The sequence below is a fragment of the Chinchilla lanigera genome, unplaced genomic scaffold (assembly GCF_000276665.1).
Source record: "Chinchilla lanigera isolate Chin_1 unplaced genomic scaffold, ChiLan1.0 scaffold00126, whole genome shotgun sequence".
Taxonomy (NCBI): Eukaryota; Metazoa; Chordata; class Mammalia; order Rodentia; family Chinchillidae; genus Chinchilla; species Chinchilla lanigera.
The window spans coordinates 1,962,394-1,977,114 of NW_004955527.1; the positions used below are offsets into that span (position 1 = coordinate 1,962,394).

The window sequence follows — 14,721 nt, forward strand, 5'->3', positions numbered from 1 at the left end:
GAATCGAACTCACAACCTCATGCTTGCCAGATAGGCACTATGCCGCTGAGCTAAATCCCCAGCCCCCCAAAACATTTTTATATCTCAGCAAAGGATGAAAAATATCTGAGTGTATAAAACATTATTTCTGATAAAGTGAAAATGATTACAATATTTCCTGATTATAAAGCACTATTCTATCCATCTAACAGTACTTTATATCCTCTAATGTGATGAAAAGAATTATGGTGAGTTGATAATAATACCAGAGCTAAGACAACTACAGTTCCCAGCTACTAAAATTTAATGACAAATACACTAGTATTACCTTTAGAAACTGATTGTGGACCAGGTGTGGTGGTGTATGCCTGTAATCCCAGCACTTGGGAGGCTGAGGCAGGAGGATTGCTATGAGTTCCAGACCCACCTGGGCTACAAAGTAAGCGCAAGGCCAGTCTGAACTGCATAGGGAGACCCCGCCTCAAAAAGAAAAAAAAAAGTTGATTATGCTTCATCCTCTATGGTGTTCCTGTATTACTTCCTTTCACTATTGAAGTGGAAACCTTGAACTTTATGTTGTTGTTTTGTTTTGTTTGAGGCAGGGTCTCACTACATAGTGCAGGCTGGCCTTGAACTTTCTTATGTAGCCCAGGCCAGCCTCAAACTCAGGTGATCCTCCATTCTCAGCCTCCTGAGTTTTGGGATTACAAGTGTGCATCACCAAGCGCAGCCCCTGAAGCCTTGGACTTTTTTTTTTTTTTTTTGGTACTGGGAATCGAACTCAGGACCCTGTGCTTGCTATGCGAGCACTTGTGGCACTGAGCTATATCCCCAGCTGAAACCTTTTACTTTATTGTTCAACTTTAGGTACTTCCGATTTGAACAGGCTCTCTGATTGTTTTGTATGTTGTATACAGCTTCTGTGCCACAGTTTCCCCAAGCATAAAAAATAGAGGTAATAATAATTGCAGCTACTTCTAATGTAGAGTAAGGACTGACATAAGGTTACTGTGCTGAAAAGCATAGACCAGTGTTAACCCATAGAAAAATGATGAGGGTTTGCTGTCGTTATTATGGTGGTGTCCTGCTTGCCTGAGAAGATCTGTAATCTTCACCCCTCCGCTCATCTTTTCTTTCCCCAAACATAAAGGAAGAGGAAGCAAAGACCATATGTTTTTATTCTTGCAGACGTGTTCTGCAGATCTCTCACTATTAAAAACATGGCACTTGATGCTGTCACATTTGGCTGCTATAATCAAGTTATCCGACTTGCAATGCTTTTTCCCATGTCTATACCATGTCATTCATCTTTTTTTTTTTTTTTTTTTTTTTTGGTTTTTTTCCGGTACCGGGAACCGAACTCACGACCTTGCTCTTGCCAGGCAGGCGCTGTGCCGCTGAGCTAAATCCCCAGCCCCTCATCTTTATAAAGTAAGCTTTCTGTTGTGAAATTTTGCAGTTTGTATTCTTAGCAATGTTATGAATTATTACCATGTGCTAAATGTTACTGGTTTTACTGAGAAATGAAAGTGACATGTTTGTTAATGCTCTCTTTCATGATTTTTTTTTTTTTTTTTTTTGTACCAGGAATCAAACTCAGGACCTCACGTTTGCCAGACAGGCGCTGTGCTGCTGAGCTATATCCCTGGCCCTGTTTCATGATTTTTCTGTCTCTGAAATATGACTCATCTCCAGGTCTATGCACAGTTCATTGTTCTTTAGTTTTTTGTTTGTTGGTTTGGTTTGTTTTCTTGAGACAGGATCTCACTATGTAGTTCAGGCTGGCCTTGAACTCACTATGTAGCCGAGGCTGGCCTTGAACTTGAGGTGATCCTCCTGCCTCAGCCTTGTCAGTACTGGGATTACAGGCATGTGCCACCATACCCAGGTTCACAGTTCATTGTTCTTACCTAGATTCTCATAGTATGAGCCACCCTCATAAGCGGAAGATTCCCAAAGTTTATCTCTAGCCTTGAACTAACCTAATGTTTCCAATTCTCTCTCTCTCTTTTTTTTTTTTTTTTTGTCTTTTTGAGACAGGGTCTCACTATACAGTTCAGGCTAGTCTTGCACTCACTTTGTAGCCCAGGCTGGCCTCGAACTCTCAATGATCCCTCCTGCCTCAGTCTCCTGAGTGCTGGGATTACAGGTGTGCGCCACCATGCCCGGTTTAAAGATTATTTATTTATTTATTGTCTTTTTGAGACAGGGTCTCCCTATGCAGTTCAGGCTGGCTTTGAGCTCACTTTGTAGCGGAGGCTGGTCTCGAACTCGCAAGGATCTTCTTGCCTCAGCCTCCCGAGTGCTGGGATTGCAGATGTGTGCCACCACACCTGGCTCCAATTCTTACTCATAAAGTTAAGCTTGTTATTGACATCTCTATGAGAAAAGAGCGTTAGAGGTTCAAATTTCTATGTTTGAAACTCAAGTTATTTCTATTAACTGCCTCACCAGCACCGAAGGATGAAGGATTCATCTTGTTCCTTGTCTGAGACAATATTTACTTGGAATACATTCTCTGAGAACACATTCTTTGAAGTGAATGGTCCTGAGTCCTGGTGACAGCAAGGTGGATGAAACTGTCCAACATCAACCAAAGCCTTGTTTTTGGGGTGGGGTTAGTTCTTCCTAAAGCTAACTAAAAAACTAGCTATAGCACAGTAGTTTTAGGCTTTGTATTGACCTCGAATGACCAGCAGGGGGAGATAGTTTCTTACGGTTTTGCTATACTGTCCTGGTCCTGAACAAAGGCTCGAGTAGGGCGTTCTTGAGACTGAATGTTCAAGGAGACCAGAACAATCTAAACGTTAGAAATCATTTGAGGATACTGGAAATAAAAAGAAAAAGCTTTTGCTCCACCAAGTGGGCAATCAGGATACAAGCATGTGCCACAACGTCTAGCTCCAGTTCACTCGTTTTTCTTTTTTTTTTTTTTGAGACAAGATCTCAGTACATAGGTAGTTTCGGCTGGCCTTGAACTCACTATGTAGCCTATGCGGGTCTTAAACTGGAAGTGACCCTCCCAAGTGCCAGGATTATAGATATGTGCCACCACAGCCAGTTCTCCAGTTTATCCTTTCATTCAACAAATATTTATGGAGTCCCCAGTGCATTATGGTCTCTATACTAGGTGCTGGTGACAAAGCAGTAAGCAAGACAAAAATCCCTGTCATCTTTGAAATAGGAGACACAAGGTCGCAATCTGTTCTAAAATTAGCTTCAGATTTGACTGGACACCTGTATCCCTGGGAAGCTCTAGAAAAATTCTGAGGCAGTAGACTGAGGTCAACCTTGGAACCTGCAGGGTTTTTTTTTCTTTTTCTTTTTCTTTTTTCTTTTTTTTGGTCTTTTTGAGACAGGATCTGGCTATGCAGTTGGGGATGGCCTTGAGCTCACTTGGTAGCCCAGGTTGCACTTAAACTTGCAGCGATCCTCCTGCCTCAGCCTCCTGAGTGCTGGGATTACAGGCATGTGCCACCACATTTGGCCATATTTCCTAACTGAAAGATTGTAATTCCTTAAAGTTTCTCATACTTCGATGCCATGAATGTATTCCCAGGGGTCCTGGCATTATTCCTGGAAGAACATAAGTCCTTTCTAGAGTGAAGCTCGCTCAGACCTGCAGAGGGGTTTTACTTACCTTTTTTTTTTTTTCCCCGTACTGGGAATCGAACTCACGACCTTGAGCTTGCTAGGCAGGCGCTGTGCCAGAGCTAAATCCCAGCCCGGTTTTATTTATCTTTGAGATGCAGTCTGTGTTGCCCAGGCTGATCTTGAACCCTTGGACTCAAATGATCTTTTTGCCTTGGGTCTGGAATACCTGAGGTTTCAGACTGCACCACAAGGCCCAGCAGCACTTGGCTTCTGATCGGGCCCTATCTCCCAAGAGGCCCTAGGAGGGCCACCTTCTACTATGGCAGTCCGTTGGCAGCCCAAGTTTGCTCCAGGGCTAGGTCCAGGAGGTAAAGACTGAAGCCCTTGTGCGTTGTATCCCTGGCATATCCTTAGATCACATGCTGTGGGGATGGGTTCCAAAAGTTGCTCCCCTGAAGGGGGATTTGGCCGGCCCCCATCTCCTGGTAATAGTGATAATGGGAAGTATAGGAGCTTGGAAACCAGGAAAGCCCCTCCTCTCATTGGCAGGTGAGTGGTTCTACGCCTAAATTTCCTCATTTGAAAAATGGAGCTAGTAAACTAGGCATGGTGGCACATGCCTGTAATCCCGGCATTGTGGGAAGCTGAGGCAGGAGGCACACAAATTCGAGCCCAGCCTGGGAAATTTAAGTGACCCGGTGAGGCTTTGTCTCAGAAATTACGGTCGCGGGTTGGGGATCTAGCTCAGCGGCACAAGTGCCTGCCAGGCGTGTGCAAGGTCCTGAGTTCGATTCCCAGCACCAAAGTAAATAAATAAAAACTAAGGGCTGGGTATGTGGCTCAGTGCAAAGGCCCCGGGTTGAATCCCCAGGGCAGAAAGCGAGGGGAATATAGTAGCAGTTCACACACTGGTTGCTACAGTTGAGAGAAGCATCGCTTGTACAACCAAGCCAGTGAGATATCCATGGATCCTTCCACAAGCCACAGCCCTCCTCTGTGTTCACTGGGCCCTTGGAAATAAGGTTAATTTCTAGACGTCTTAGTCTCAAATCATTGGGGAAACCTCCCAGCTGCCTCTGCCAGTAAAGCCGAGGGTGGACGGAGTCTGAAGTTAGCTCTTAGGAAGCTTCCCTGCCCTAGGATGCCTTCAAACCTCCGGGAAAGGTCGGCCCTTCTCAACATGGCGCCGCCCTTCGGCCGTCACTCGTCGACCCGTCACGCTGACGTGAGTGCGTGCGCGTCCTCCGCGCCGTGGCCCTGCGCATGCGCGCTCAGTGCTGTCTTCTGGCCGGAGCCGAGCAGCGGCGGCGGCGTTTGAGTGGAGGAAGATGGCGGCTCCGGGTGGTTCGGGGTCCTGGCAGCTGTGAGGACTCCCCAGCACTGCAGACGCGGCCTGGGGCGAAGTGCCTCTGGTCTGGTCCTGCCCCGGGGTCCCTCACCACTCTCACCAGCGGAGCGAACCCGAGAACGTGGAGCGGGCCGGGCCAGGTGAGGCCTCTCCTCCTCCCGGGGCCGCGGCCAGCAGCCGGCGCCCCTTGCCCTTTATACCCCGGGTGCGGTGGGCGCCTTGGATCCGGCGCAGGCCGGGTATCCTGAGAGGGGGTCGGTCCTGGCGAGTCTCAGGGCCTTGCTGTCGTCCTTCTCGGTCTCCCCTGGGTTAGGCGGGGAGGAGCAGAGCCCCTTCCCAGCCAGCCCTGGGGATGGGAACGGACCTGTGCTCTCATTAGCGGGGCGGTTCTTCTCCCCTCGCCCCGGCTGCGAAGAGGTGTGTGGCCGGCGATGGGGTGGATTTAGGGGTGTCAGTGTTTCAGTCTGCTGCCCCCGCCCCCAGCCCTTAACTGCTCGCGAGAGGAGCAGGAGGCTGGTGCCCTCCCAAATGGGGGCTGCGGCGAGGGCCAGCATCCCTCAAGCTGCAGCTGTAAAGGGTTGGTTTTGGAATTGGCTCGCAGAATAAGACACAAGCAGCCTTTCCTAACCCGTAGCTTTTTTTTTTTTTTTTTTTTTTTTTGAGCGTTCCCTTAGAGAAGTGGGAACTGCGGATCTCCTTGCTTGAGACAGCGATCCACGTTTGTGACCGAGGACGGGTTTTCCTGTTGAGAATTGTTTGTGCAAAGGAACAGTGGAGGGTGGGAACGAATTTGTAAATGAAGAAAACACAATTTAGAGATCTTGATAGTCTCTGCTGAGAAACTTCAGCGCCAATGGAGTGTGTTTGAACCTTTTGGATTGTTAAACCTGGGAATAACTGCTTGCTTTGTTGGACCTTCTGACTTTTATTAGGAAAATAAAAGCTTCGTTTCTTTATTGCCAAAGTCTGGATTTTTTTTTTTTTTTTTTTTTTTGTGGTGGTATTCGGACCGATCTAAATGACGCTCCAGGTACATTACCAGCTCTCTCTTGCTGGCAGCGACATTATACTGTGTTTGTTACTCGTTTTTTGAGAACAACTTATAGTTGTTAATTGGAGCATTTGAATTCAGGTTAGGGAAGCCGGTTTGAAGCCTTGTGGTTTCTTCCTTAAGGTTTGCTTTGAGATTGCGCTATGAGGAAACGGTGAGACCCTTGCTTTTGCTTGAAACGCCAAATACCTTTTGTAACGAATTGGTTCTGGTTGTGCTAAAGAATGATGACATCATGGATTTAAAGGGACAAGAAAAATTTAGGAAGAAATGCCATCATTTAGAGTTCAGTCTGTAGCTCTTACAGTAAATAGTGACTGTCAAATTCCTAACTTTGAGTTATTCGTGTGTATAATCTGATTGGGTGTCTTATCTATTGTGTGTTGTCGTCCTGTTCTCTGTAACTTTGCTTTTGATAAACCCAGTTTATATTTAATACACATTAATCCAGAGGCATGTTGTGCACTTGAAAAAGGTTTCAGTTGCTGAAATAGTAGCTATTTAGTTTAATATTACCTAGCTCTTTGACCATTTTTTCCTTTTCTTAAAGCATTTTCATGTAAATCTGTAGGTTTACTTAGTGTCTTTGCTAAAGATGTAAACTTCAGTCAACAGTAAGAAATTAGAGAGCCGTTCTTCACATATTAATGTGCTAATAAAGAGCCATTAAATTAATGCAGTAAAATAGCCTGGTGGTTTGACATTATGTTTCTTGGCATAAGTTGGGTTGTTGTGCTAAATCATCATCAGGTATTGATGCAACTCCATGACATCTATGACATCATTCACTTTCCACCATTTCGACTTTAGGAAAAGAACAAGATCAGGAAAAATAGCTTAGGATGCTGCTGCTTAACTTCTGATCTCCGGAATGCCTGTGTCCAGCATCACTCTAGGTGCTTTAAGCCTTTTGGTAAGACGCAGAGCTGTGTGATTGCTCCCTACTAGGAAAAGCAAGCTGGAAAAAAAAGAAAAATGCTAGCAGAGCCCTAGTTGTTTGACACTATTGGGGTTCCAAAAGGCTATCTCAGAGATGCAGAACTATATCATTATCTTTGTGATTTGGGGGTTTTAGTGAATTAATCACTTTTGTTTTTTTTTTTTTTGTTTTGTTTTGTTTTGTTTTTTGTCCCGGTACCGGGAATCGAACTCACGACCTCGTGCTTGTCAGGCAGGCACTGTGCCACTGAGCTAAATCCCCAACCCCCGAATTAATCACTTTTATCAGAAGCCATTTAGTTAATAATTCCCTTTCACAAGATTGTTTTGTGGATCAAAAGAGGTGATGTTTATGAATGTGTTATATAAAATAAAAGATAAATATAAGATTATTTGAATTCTATGAAACACCTGTTAAAAGGCTCTGTACTATATACATGCTAGGCATTTGGGGAAGGAGGTATTAATGTTTTTAAGATAAGACAGCTTTTGGTCTGAGGCTGTGTAGAATCTATTGGAGGAGCCAGGCAAACCACTTAGGCTTATTGAAATATAAGAAATATACTGAGTCCAACCATGGGAGCCAAGGAAGACTTCTCAGAGGTAGGAGTGCTTTTCCCAACCCATCCTGTTATTCAACAGAAAAGTCTGCCTTTTGAGTGACTTGCTTTTTATAAAACTTTAAAAAAAATTCTGTCATGAGTTCTTTCCCCCTTTTGCACATTCACTGTCCTGACACTTCCCTCTCTATGTGCCCCAGCTATGGTTTCTGCGCTCTCAAACACCTAGCATTCTTGGGAGAGCCTTTCTGAGTGAGTCATAGGCACAGGCAGCAAACAAACACTGCAGCTGCCTCAGATCTCTCAGATCACCAAGTGACTAAGTGACAACTCTACAGTGACAGGTTTCTATTGTTGTTTTGTAAACGAGATAAGAACCTCTGTATGTTGGAATTATCACATAGTTAATGTTTACTTGCCATCCATGACAGTGTTGCATATAGGTGGTTATTAGTACCTGACTCTTTTCTCCTAATAATACATAAAATGAGAAGGTTCTATTCCTTTTTGGGTGAAGCTGACAGATTGAGGCAGAATTTAATGAACTATTTTATAAACTGTTTGTATGAATTGAGGCAGTTTGACATCTGATAATGAACTTCTGTATCCTAGTACAAGATACGAACATTGGTGCTCAAGTACTTTAATTAACTTAGCATGCTGTTGCCTTTTTTGCAGACATTTTATGATTTTTTTTTAATTTTAATTTTTTTATTTTTTGAGACAAGATCTTGCTCTGCAGTTCAGCCTGGCCTCAAACTCATTATGTAGCCCAGGATGGTCTCAAACTCATGGCAATCCTCCTGCCTCAACCTCCTGAGTGCTGGGATTAAAGGCATGTACCACCACACCCATTTTATGCATTTTTGAACTGAGTAAAATCTGTGTGATGCTGTAATATTTAAATATGCCATCTATCTTAACAGCAAGTACTTTAAACTTGTGGTTGACAGAAAAGTGCTATGTTCATGGTTTTTTTTTGGTTTGTTTTTTTCCGGTACCAGAAATCAAACGCATGACCTTGCGCTTGCCAGGCAGGCGCTGTGCCGCTGAGCTAAATCCCCAGCCCCTGTTCATGTTTTTGTATTGTGACAATTACACGTAGAGGGATATGACTTATAGACAAGACTTACTTGTTTATTTAGCAGTACTAGGGATTGAGTCTAGGGACTTCACATTGAGCTACATTCCCAGGCCTTTTTTCGCATTTTTGTTTTGAGACAGGGTCTTGCTAAATTACCTATGCTAAGCTCCAATTTTTTTTTGTTTTTCTTTTTGTTTCTTTTAGAGACAGGGTTTCACTATGCAGTTCATGCTGGCCTTGACCTCACTTTGTAGCCTAGGCTGGTCTCAAACGTGGAATGATTCTCTTGTCTCAGTCTCCAGGTGCTGGAATTACAGGCATGTGCTGCCACACCTGGCATAATTTGACAGTTTTGAAGAATTCATCTACCATGTTCTTCCAAACTTGCATTCCTTTATTATTCTGTAAGAAGGCAGGGTATTTAATTATTTACTCTTCATTATAGAGTTTCTTAGTAAAGAATTGGTGCAGTGGTCATCTCAGTGAGAGCAAATTTATTTCCTATTTTTTGTGTCACTCTAAGCACATGGATTTTAATTTATTATTTTACACTTGTATCCATCAGTCTGTTTTGACACCAACATTTGGCAAATACAAATTTCTTTAAACTGGTTTATGTCTTTTTAACATGTCCGCATTCTTCCTTGCTTTTTTGTTTGGGCTGGGGATTAGCCAGGGCCTCCTGCATGTTAGATATCTGCTGTACCACTGAACTATACCCCCAGCCCTATTGCTTGTATTTTGTCACAGCAAGCTGTCCCAGATTGACTTTGTATTCTGTGTCCTTGACCTAATGCCATCAGTCAGTTTTTAAAGATTTAGCGTTTCTTATGGGGAATACCTTTCGGAAGCCAAGATCTGAGTGCTAGGGATGCTCATTGTTATAGGGTCTTCATTGTTTGTAAGCCATTTCAGTAGTAGCACTAGAAAATATATTTACTAGAAATCATAACTGCAAGGTAGGCATGGTTGTGTGTACATACAGTCCACGTACCCTAGAAGGCTGAGACAGGAGGATCACAAGTTTGAGCCCAGCCTGGGGAATTTAGCGATTTAGCAGGATCCTGTCTCAAAAGCCAAAGAAAGCAAAACAAACAAACACTAAGTTCCAAGTTTAAGGATGAGTTTCACCCATCCTGGAAGAATTGTTTGTAAGTTGGATTCGTTGAGTGAGTCTTATACAGTACTGTACACCTATGAAGGTTTGTAACTCAAAGGTTTGCTAAGTTGGGGACATTTTATATATATATATATATTTTTTCCCCCATATTACTCTTTATTAATTGATGCTGGGATTCTGAATGAGTACCAAAAATGACAAGTACCAAATAAATTTTTTGGCTGGAAAAGATAGGAAGTTACAGGCAGTTGACAAGTTCAAGATGGCACCCGAGTACCAAAGAGACAACAAAATTTTCAGGCCAAAATGTGTTGAGTATCAAATCCTATGAGTTTCAGAGCAGTTGAGTACCAGATATGGGGTATGACTGTACCAACAGAATTAGCCATAAACTTTAGGTGTCTTTCTGCTTCTTTTTATCCTTAGCATATTCTATCCATCAGGATCTAGCTCTGAAGTGGAAAACGTACTAGTTATTTCATACAGGACTTAACACGGGGAAAGGTTACATGTGTGTTGCAAGACTGGAACAGTTTTGAGATTAATGATGCAGTGAAACTTTCACCTCAAGGGTTTCTGGGAACAGGAGGCAGGAGATGGCATCACTGAAACTTAAACATACAGAAGAACGGCCACCGCCTCAGACGCATTCAGTGCTGGGACCCTGAGGCACAATTTCCGGGGTTGTCACTTGGCTGGGGCTCAGAATACCTTCCTGTTTTTATTAGTTTGGTTTACACTTTCAATATTTGTTTTTGTAAAAGTAAGCAAATATCGACATGCATTCCTTTTTCTCCATGCTTATGCAAGACATCGCCCTACTATGTACACTATGTGTTCAGGACCTTGCTCTTTTCACACAGTAGACCTTTTTTCTCTCAGTGCTGAGGTTTGAACCTGAAGGCTCTCTTGTTCTCGTTTTCTCTCTTTCACTGTTTTACTCTCTCATTCTCATTGTCACTGGGGATTGAACTCAGGGCCTTTGCCCTCAGTTACGTACATCCTCAGCACTTTCTTATTTTGAGACAGTCTCACTGAGTTGCCCAGGCTGGGCTTGACTTTGTGATCCTCCTGCCTCAGCTTTCCAGATTAATGGGATTATATGGATTCATGACTGCACCCTGCTCACTCACTTGGAGGTCATACCATATTGGAACAGGTAATCCTTATTCATTTTCATAGGTTCATTCTTCATTATGTCAGTATACCAGGGTTTTTTCAATTGCTGTGTGTGTGTGTGTGTGTGTGTGTGTGTGTGTGTATGTGTCTGTCTGTTTATGTCTGTCTGTTGTGGTACTGGGGATTGAATTGGGGCTTTTGGACAGAGGTATATCCTAGTGCTTAGTTTTTATGTTGAGACAGGGTCTTGCTAAATTGCTCAGGCTGGGCTTCAATTGAATTTGGGATCCTGCTGCATCAGCCTCCCAGAGGACTGGGATTATGGGTATATGCCACCATACTCAGATACTGATGATCTTTTTTGGGGGCCTGGGTACTGGGAATGAAACTCAGGGCCTCACAATTGCAAGGTGCTGTGCCATTAAACTACATCCCCAGCCCTGATCTTTTATAAATAGATGTTGGTGTGGTGTAAATTCTATAACTGAACTTTTTTTTTAATAACAACTTTTAAAACTGGAATCTGCAGTGTTCGTTGATGAAATTAAGCTAACAGAATGGAATCTGTCCTTTCTGAAACAATCTGTAGGAACTCTACTTGCTAGGTGATTTTTTTATGATCAGGCAAGCTTGTGAAACAAAGATTTACTTTATGTGCTACTGCCACTGTCCTTTAGGTTTCCTGGGAGTAAGTACAGTTGAAACATTACGTTTCATGAATTTATAATCTGGTTATGGAGAAAAGTCATACATAAAACAGCATAGCTATGGCGATAGAAGGAGGTAGTCTCTTTTTTTTTTGTTTCTTTTCCGGTACCGGGAATCAAACTCACGACCTTGCGCTTGCCAGGCAGACCTGTGCTGCTGAGCTAAATCCCCAAGCCCCCCCCCAAAAAAAATCTTTTATTTATTTATTTTTTTTTTTTTGCGGTACTGGGGATCGAACTCACGACCTTGCACTTGCCAGGCAGGCACTTATGCCACTGAGCTATATCTCCAGCCCTAGGAGGTATTCTCTTTAGCCTGAAAAGATAAGTGATTTATGTAGGCAGGGGAGCATTCTTTTGTTCCGACCACCACTGCAAAAAAGACAAATGAAAGTGAATTTTTTCCATCCCCTCACAGCATCCTGTTAAGTTGTGTCCTGTGTTTTTCGTCCTTTTTCAGAATATTTGTATCAGTAGGGAAGCTGTCTTTACGTGCAAACTGAGATAATAGGGGGGTTGTGGGATTGTAGAGTACTTTGAATTCTTCCTAAAATACCATTTTCCCAAATACCATTTTCCCCATGCTTACGTTGGGAAAATAGACTGCTTGCATCTAACGAGTTCCCAGAGATTACGAAACAATCTCTAAAACGTGGATAGGATAAAAGACTGGAGTCAGGGAGGTTAGGTAGGTACCCAGTACTGTTGTTAAGTGTGGATGCCACTGATTGTGTTAGCAGGCCGATAACAGTAAAGGGCAGGACATTTGAAGAAACAACTAATGGGGGAAATTGAAATTTAGTATGTGATACAGCATGTAATGAAACGTGTGTTCTTTTGAGGTAATTAAATTTCTTGTGATGGTACCTATGTTGCCCAGGCTGGCCTTAGACTCTTGGGCTTCCTGCCTCACTCTCCTGAGTAGCTGGGACTACAGGTTCTATGACCCCTCGTTTAAGTTGCTTTTATTGACTGATTGATACTTTATCTTTAACAAAAATAGCCAGGTGTGATGCTGTATCTTCAATGAAAATAAACTGGCATGCACCACCACTCATGGCCTCCATTTTTATTCTTACATTTATTATTTATTCATTTTTGTCTTTTTGAGACACTGTCATGCCATGTCGGTTCAGGCTGGCCTTAAACTCACTATGTAGCCCAGGCTGGCCTTGAGCTCACAGCAATCCTCCTGTGTTAGCCTCCCAAGTGCTGGGATTATAGGTGTGTGCCACCACACCTGGGTCCTGCCTTATCCTTCTAAATGCTGGGATTACAGACCTGCATCACAGTACCTGGCTTTTTCTCTATATGTAAAGATACACAATGATAATGTATAAATAATTTAGCAGGTTGACTTAAATATTACAAAATTATTAGTTTTTAAATTTTTGGTAGGAATATTATAAACTGTCCTGAATATTTTTTTATTTTAAAATTAGACTATAGGTGTAGGTGGGGGAATAAGTAACTTAGTAGTAGAGACTCTCAGTTAATCATAAGTACCATCCGTCCATACATAGGACTATGGAGTATTCTACTTTACATATATTTAATGTAAATGTCCAGATCTGGATTTCCTGAAAATTTAAGAGCTATTTTAAAGAGTTATAGAATATTTATTGCAACCAATTTATATAGTACAATAAAATACAAAAATACAAACTGTCTTGGATAAAAGTCCTTTATACAAGTGCCATAGGTGACTGACTACTTTTAACAATTTAAAATGTATTTTTTCTGTGGTTACAAAATTACTTTCACATTTTAAACAAATGGCTTTTGTATTTTGCAGTATTTGGGGAAGACTCTTTTGAAGTTAGTACATACACATCCCCCTCCTAATAGTCGCTTAAATTATGATTGTATCAGAACTTGCTTAACCATTTCCCTGTTAATCAGCATTTCATTTGTTTATTTACTACTAAAGAAATGGACATTTAAATTGTTCTTTTTTTACTGATAAAACAGCTCTGTATTGAACATCCTTTTTACACTTAGCCACTTAATCAGACAAATTCCTAGAAGTAGAATGTCTGAGTCATCTGACCTGTGCATTTATTTTGTTTGTTTGTTTGTTTTTGTTTTTCTTCCGACCAGGAATCAAACTCACAACTTTGCGCTTGCCAGGCAGGTGCTGTGCCAGTGAGCTAAATCCCCAGCCCCTGTGCGTTTATTATGTTGACAGATAACACTTTTGTGAGCTTCTAGCCATCATAGGTGAACCTGAAAACTGTTGTGCTATGTGAGATAAGCCAGAAAGTGAAGGACAAGTATTATATGATTTTCCTTCTATGAGGTAATGAAATTCATAGAGACAGAAGGTGGAAGGGTAGTTGCCAGCAGCTGGAGGAGAGGGGAAAATTGATGTTTAATTGAAACCATGTCTGGTGGCCTACACATGTAATTCCACATTGAGAAGGCTGAGGCAGGAGGATTGCTATGAGTTCAAGGCCAGCCTAAACAGCATAGTGAGACCCTTTCTCAAAACAAAACAAAAATGTTCAATGAGTATGGAGTTTGATTTTGGGATGATGAAAATTCTGTAGATTGATAGTAATGGTTGTACAACAATGTGAATGCCCTTCATCCCATTGAATTGTATACTTAAAAATGGTTGTTGTAAATTTTATACTTTACTAAAATAAAAAAGTTAAAAAAAAAACCAAACCTAAAAAGTGCTATGCAGCCAGGTGTGGTGACACATTCCTGTAATCCCAGCACTCCGGAGGGAGGAGGATTGCACAAATTCAAGGCTAACCTGGGCTACATAGTGAGGCCCTGTCTCAAAACAACATTTAAACACACACACACACACACACACACACACACACACACACACACGCCCATTTCAAAGTTAAACTGGGCACAGTGGTGTATCCTAGCTGTTTGGTAGGCTGAGGCACAAAGATTTCAAATTCAAGGACGGCCTGAGCAATTTAGCAATACTGTTAGCTCAAACTAAAAGTAAAAAGGACTGCATTTGCTTGGTGGTTCTTACCTACTATGTTTGAGACTCTTGAGTTTAATCCCCAGTACATCCACAAAAATTAAATTGTTCTGTTGTTTTGCTATCAACGTGATATAAAATTACATAATTAAAAAGCAAGTTAGATAATTGTATTTTTAAAATACTTTTGCTTCCTGATAAGATCACAGATAGCTGTTTACTATTCTAAAACTCCATTTAATGGGTGTTTGCTTTCATCCAGAGATTTTA

The 14,721-nt window shown here is 42.1% G+C and overlaps 1 protein-coding gene across 5 annotated transcripts in view; it reads left to right on the forward strand.

Moving 5' to 3' along the window:
* Positions 1 to 4,838: 4,838 nt before the first annotated feature.
* The window catches only part of Fbxo42 (F-box protein 42), an 82,293-nt gene continuing 72,410 nt past the window's right edge, over positions 4,839 to 14,721 (forward strand). For 3 of the 5 annotated variants that reach the window (XM_005409839.2, XM_005409838.2, XM_005409840.2), the window contains exon 1: positions 4,839 to 5,061. The gene's annotated coding sequence lies outside the window, so the exon portion shown is untranslated. Of the gene's footprint in view, positions 5,062 to 10,811; positions 10,835 to 14,721 lie in introns of those variants that run through there. The other 2 variants (XM_013507387.1, XM_005409841.2) reach the window with 2 other exon arrangements.